Below are 6,979 nucleotides of genomic sequence, written 5' to 3'. Positions count from 1 at the left end.
ACGGCACTAAAAATGTTGTGCCATTCAGAACGTTTAGATGTAATTGTCCTACAAGAAGCTCTGGGGGAAGGGAGCTCTCTAAATAATGTGCTCCTAAAAATTCTTTCGGATTGGGCATTTCATTTCTTGGATGGTAGAGGATGATCGGGAGGTTGTGCCTTGGGGTATAACAAAAGAACGATAAGATTGGATAACATATGGGGAGGGGAGGGTTATCTAGGGGCTGATATGAACTCAACCGATATAAATACTCCCCTCAGGCTCATTAATGCATATGGGCCTTGCCACAACATGGAACGTTTTTGGGAAAGATTCCTGGAAGCTGACTTCACACAAGCTAGAACATCGGTGGGGACCTAAATTTCTCCTTAGGGTTGGTAGTGTTAGCTACCTATACCAATAGGTTTCATATTTCATGATTGGCAAAGAAAGTTCCAAATATGCTCTGCTTTGGTGATGCAAAGATCCCATATTTCCAAGAGAAGACAATGTGTGTATATAGCTTGATGTTGACTAAATTTTGATGGGTGGTCCAACAGCTTAATCTGGATCATGCCATGTTTTAATTTTCTGTTGTAGAATAGAGAAAGAAGTCTGTCCAAACTGTTTAATCTTGGCAGACCAGTAGCTTAGGTAGAGAAGTAAGGTTCCCAACTGCTTAATCTGGGACCTTGGAAGCAATAAGGGTAGTTCTAGATAGAAAATCAAAAGAAAAAGCCAAAAGAAAAGAAAAGGCAAATAAGGGTCTGCAAGTCTAAGTGCACCCTCCATGAAGAAACAAAAAATGCTAGGCAAGTAGATGGGTAGGTAGATGGGGTTGCAGAAATGTCATTCATTTCAACTGAATTTTGCTGGTCTAGCATAAAGGAGCATCAGTGGATAGAGAAACTCCTCTTCTCCATCACGTTGCAGCAAAGCAAAGGAGCATGACTAACTCCCTTTTCTCCCCTTTCACATTCATTACTAACATCCCTTCATCAGTTGTGTTCATGAAAGAATTTAAGGTTTTATGTTGGTTCTTATTCCTTTAAAAGCCACATTTCTTGTCTAAAATTCTTTTCATTTTGATCTACTCCCTAAGCTAAGTTGTTTTTATATAAACTTAGTGATATCACTCCTCATTCACCTCTTCCATTCATATTAACCCCTAACTTCTTATTATCTAAATCCCCTATGTTACCCTTTCCCTATTATTATAAACACTATGGTGTATAAACCCCAAGCATTCTATAAATATCCCTTCCCCCCTGGCATTATAGCCATATGTTCACAGTCAGGGATTAAATTGACATCTGGTCAGTTTAAGAACCCAAACCCTACCCCTCTTCCCCCTTCAGAAGTTATCTAAACCATTAACCCCTTCATTTGCTAAAGAACCTTGTAAAAAACCTTATTTTCACCCCTAACCCGCTTCATTTGCAAAATATACATAAAAACCCACTTTTCCCATTTTACCCAAAGTATTGGCGCAATGCGCGTTTTGATAAAATACATTGAAAAGTCATACAAATTCACCAAAGTCCACAGTCCTGCTGGGTGTGCTTTTCAAACAAATATATTATTTTAATCCCCGCCCACGTCCATATCAACCTGGCACCTTAACGATCCGTCGACCGTCGGATCCGACCCTTTTCATCCGACGGCTCTCATGCATTTCGGACCGGGCCCGACGTCCGTAAGTTACCTTCCGAAATTTGTCAGAGGGTGACGTCAGGCCTCTGCCACGCGTCACCCCCAAATCGTATCGGAGCGCCCTCTGACAATTCCGCTTCCGTATAGAGAGCGGTGCGATATTATACCGCTTACCGTTTCCGGTTTCTGTGAACCCGCCTTGCCAGCGTCACTGCTACATCACCGCCGCGTCAGCGCCCCCGTCCGCCACTACTCTGACCTGCCCGCCACCTCACCATCCCCGTGGACCACTCTCAAGCCGCCACGTCACTCGATGACATCATGCTGACGTCATCCGACCTTGACCCCACCTGATGACGTCATCCAAAAAAAAGCGCCAAATAACCCAAAAATCCATATTTTGGCCGAAAAATCGTGTTTTTCATTACTTTTGCAAAAAACGACTGTTGCACCTCTGCATGTATTTTACGACCAAACAAGCGTCAACCTGCTGAATTCGACCCGAGGACCGTTGGTGCGCCAATTCCACCTGCATTTGTGACTATTGCCGACAGTTTACCAGGTATTTATCCCAGTCATTCCCTCTGCGCCTGGTTTTATCCTGCATTCTCCAACAATAGCTTAAAGAGTAAGAAAACACTGTGTTTACCGGTAAATCCCCTGTGGCTAGCCTCCATTTTCGGTTGTAAAATCAAATTTCCCGGCAGAGCCTTGTTTACCCAAGTTTTCACAAAACATATAGTTGGTTCGCACATTCGTGAATTGAGAACCCAAGCTGCATCAATTTACCATGAAGAGAGTTTTTAAGGCCAAGCATTTGCCCTATCAGTGCTCTGTGCAGTGTTTCAATTGCTGCCATTGCCATTTTATCCTCTGTTCCTCAGTAAATCACCTCTCTTTCCAAGAAATACTCCTTTGTGTTGCTCTGCATAGTAACACCAGTGCATACAAACAAAATCCTAAAGTAACCATGGATGCACCAGTAGCTCCTGTAGCCTTGAATATTGCTCCATTAAATGCCCCTCAGAGAGAATTGGAATGGCAACCATTAGCAGACCTGGATTATCAGATATGAAAAGAAATGCTAATGCACAACAAGTACCACATCCACTTGTTAAACGAATTGAAGATTAAACACGAGACTGGAACAGATGTATTGGGCATTTGGGATTCTTTCCTCCCTATCTTCAAGCTCCCTCAGGTCAACCAGTTTCCTGACCTAATCCACCTATGTGCTGACTGCTACGACGCCACTCAGAGGGCTGTGATTGACCCTTCAGGCTCAGTTGTTTTCTATGTCACCCCTGAAGCCATCAGAGAGATGCTGCACTTCAAAACTGAGAAGAAATTAGTTCCTTTATCACTGATTGATCTGATAAAGCAAGGAGCTAAATTGACAGATGCTCAGGTCACCAAACTAAATCAATTGTACATTGACTCTGACACCGTGAAGTACCCTCCCATTTCTCATGTTTACCTCAACCAATTGGGCAGGGACATTGTAGACATGATCAGTCCCATTCTGGGCTATAATTCAATTGAGTTTGTTGATGAAACTGTGCTGGTGATGATGCTCATGTTTTCCCCTGGCAAGTCTCCAATCTGCTATGACTATGCCACCTACATATCTGACAAAATACATGAGCAACTAATGAACTTGGCAAGAGAAAGGGTGTTCAGATACACCTCCTACATCTACCACTTAATTTTGTATTATCAACATGAGAAATTTCACTTTGCTGTGAAGAGAGTGGATGCACAAGGAAATCCAAGGTTAGTGGTTTATTGGTCCTCTGCCTTCCACTACAGATCTTGTTCTCCATACACTTATTGTGAGTTTATAGACCTCTTCATCCATCCAGCCATGTCCCTGCTTCTGAGCTCTCCTCCTCCAAGGCTAACTGATGAGATGCAGAGAGTTCTTCAATTGTCTAAGGTATACAGCATTGGGGATTGGTACTATTACCAAAACCACACCGTCATCAGAATATATGGGTGTGAGTTGCCCCCATACAGATTGCCCAAATATGTGCCCATGAGATTGTTTGCCCTTGAATACTTCAGGCAGTTTGGGAATGCTGATGTGCTACATTTTTCAGGCAAAGGCAAGAAAGCACAGCTCAAAGTAAGAAACCAATTAGGCCACTTCATTTACAACAAAAGGGAGGAAGGTTGGCAAGAAGCAGATAGAATGCTAGAATCCCTTGGCCTACAGACCAGCTTCCTTTGGAAACCATACGACCCCAATCATTTCATAAGCCTAAGAAGGGTCAAATATAGGCTGGCCAATTATGGCCACTTAAGGTTGCCTCACATAGAAAAATATGCAAATCAAATAAAGTGGAGGAGAGGAACCTTAGAGGAGGCTGCCACACAAGAAGAATTAAATCAAAGAGCAGTAAAAAACCTCCAAAAGTTGGCTGACTTGGAGCTTTGTTCACAGGTATTTGCTCTTCCAGGCACTCAAGTGGGAGCAGCTGCCTCATCCTCCACAACACATCAGCAAGCAGCCAAAGCTGCTGATCAAACTGCTAGCAAAGGCAAAGAGAAAGAGATGGAGCCAGAGCAACCACCTCATGAAGAGGTACAGTAGCAGGAAATGCAGCAACAGCAACAAGAGGGGCAGCAAGAAAAAGAGAAATCAGGGCAGCAAGAACATACATTAGAGGCCCCAATATCCACCGGGCAGCAAGCTCAGGACACTCTGCCTCCTAGACAGGAGACAACAGTGGAGGCCTCAGTCCTCCAAACTCCACAAAAAGAAGACATAAGTAGAAAAAGGGACAGAGAGACTCCCCTCACAACATCAACAACTCAAGGGGAGAAAAGACACAGAATAAATCCCCTCTCAGAGGAAGAAATGCCTATAGGGCAATCTTTGGGCATGGGCCCACCTAGCCTGGAGGCATCTGCAAGTTCCTTCCAGCAGGAACAAGAGAGAACAGTGGGAGGAGAAGTCAGCTCCTCAAGCCAGCAAAGAGAAGGTGAACTGGGCATCAAGCAGCAGTTCATTGATATAAAGAAGAGGAATGAGCCCATAAGGATACAGCTATACAATCATTTATTAAAGATGGCCCCTACAAACCAACAAAGGCTAATGTCTGCATACGAGGTACATGAGGGAAAAATGATCATGAGCCACTTCATGCCAACCGCGTTGCAGCCACAGTCCCCTGCAGATTACTTAAGGACTAATCTTGAGGTCCTTGCCAAGGACATCCACCCAATGGATCAAATTGAACTACATAAGCAAACGGGTGAGATGGTGTATGCCTCCTTGGCAGATAAGACATTGGTGAACTACAGGCTAGAAAATAGCCTAAATAATACAGCTGCCCAACTTGAGTTGGAGAGAGCATCCTCTCAAGCAAAGGACAACAGAATCAAAGCCTTAGAGGAGATAATCATAGAACTTGGGCATGATCCCAAGGACATCAAGGCTGTACAAGCATTATTGAAATTAAGAGATGCAGATATGGCAGCACTAAGGAAAATGATTAAAGTCCCAGCAACTATTCACCCACAAACTGAAGAAGTTGCCCAGCTGAGACATGACCAAGATGCAGCAGCTATGCTGGTCTCATTATACAAACAGCTGATCCAAACACAGGAGAAATTGGGAGAATCAGAGGCGGCATTGCAGGCAGCATTGCAACAAAAGGAAGGAGGTCAAACATCTCAGCCTCCTCCAGAGATAATTAACCTGGAGGAACCTCCTCAAACTACTGCTCCTCCCACTGAACAGGCAGCACCATCTACATCAACACCAGCACCAACAACAGAGCAGGCTCCAAGCCTGGATATGCAGAAGCTAAGGAGTGAAATCCAAGCCCTGGAGGCCCAAATGACAGAACTAAATGAGGCCAGGGAGAATTTAGTCAAGTTGAATGAAAAATATGATAAATCAAAACAAAATGTAGCTGAGAAAGGAAGAGAGATAAAGGCTTTCAAAGAGAAGATAAAGGAGTTGGAGAAGGAGCTCACACTTGATAAAGTAGTGGCTGAGCTCAAAACAGTTTTGTGGGCCAACATTGGCCAATCCATCACTGATCAATGGCAATACATTGAGACCATTCATGAGCAGATGGAGCTCATAGGGAAAGCACAGAGGGAAATCTAGAGAGCAAGGGCATCTCTAGGCAATATGCCTGAGGTTGCCAATAGAATGATTAATGTGCTTAATAACAGAACAAGTGCTCAGCTGGCAGCAATGGGAATTCCAAACAGGACCGAGACCATCCAGCTGATAAAGAGGGTCCTGACATAAAAAGCCTGGTACAGACATTGGAAAGAAGAAGCCAGGACATGCAAACAGAGGTTAATAAGTTTATGGACAAATTTGTAGCATTACAAAACAGGGGTCTTCCTGGCTTACTAAACGGCGCAGGGAGACTACTTTCACATGAGCATTATGCCAAGAGGGTCAATACATTTGCTACTAATCAGATCACTGAAAGGCCCAGTAGCTCAGAAGAAACAGGACCAGCAACAGGACAAAGTCTCTACAACAGGGTAGAGAACTTATTTTTTATTATGGATGAGATCAAACATTTGTTTGAAGTGCCTCCAAACTTCTATAAATACACAGAGGCAGATGAGACTTTAGAGGCAATTCTGAGACATCAATTGCCCACACAGGAATGGTGGACTAAGACGATACAGATGATATTATAGACAAGAAGCCATTCACCAAGTTTTTCATTTAAATATATAAGTTATCATGCACAGGAAAATTTTGATAAAATCAGCATGGATGGAGAAGAATGGGCTGAGCCAACTCAGCAAAACTATTCGGCCACTAAAGCAGCACTGACAGTCACAGGTGACAGGGCCGAAAAGATACAGGAGGACAGAGCCACAAAGACACGTCATCCAGCATTTATAACAGAACATTCAACCGACTCAGTGGCCTCCAGAGGTCAAAAAGTCTTCTGACAGAATTGAAGAGCATTTATGTTGTATTCAAAGCTGTAATAACTTCTTATCTGTTGTTCTGTACAAGTTGGTGAACATATTTATTTCTCAGATGACTCAATGCTTCGGATATTTTCTATGACCATTTGTATATATTCCCCCTCGCATAAGCTTGCAGGGGTTGTTGTTGATTTCTCTTCTAGAGTTCTTATGCTGTAAATTTTCAGAGAATTAAAACAAAGCTGATGGAATTTCCAAAGCTCTGCGTTGTTTGAGGCATTGTGGTACTTAGCTGAATGTTACAGGATTCCTGCGTATTTCATGGCTCAATAAGTTTTCTTCAAACTCTTCGTTATGTGTTTTTGTTATCTTTTCATAGCTCATTCATGTTCTGTGTTTCACAGTTAATGGCAAGGAAAAAGAATAGTTCCAG

Source organism: Pinus tabuliformis, chromosome X, assembly GCF_031772625.1.
Source record: "Pinus tabuliformis cultivar Carrire ecotype Pingquan chromosome X, CPIR1, whole genome shotgun sequence".
Lineage (NCBI taxonomy): Eukaryota > Viridiplantae > Streptophyta > Pinopsida > Pinales > Pinaceae > Pinus > Pinus tabuliformis.
The sequence above is the reverse complement of the archived record's forward strand: the minus strand, read 5'-3'. Positions refer to the sequence as shown.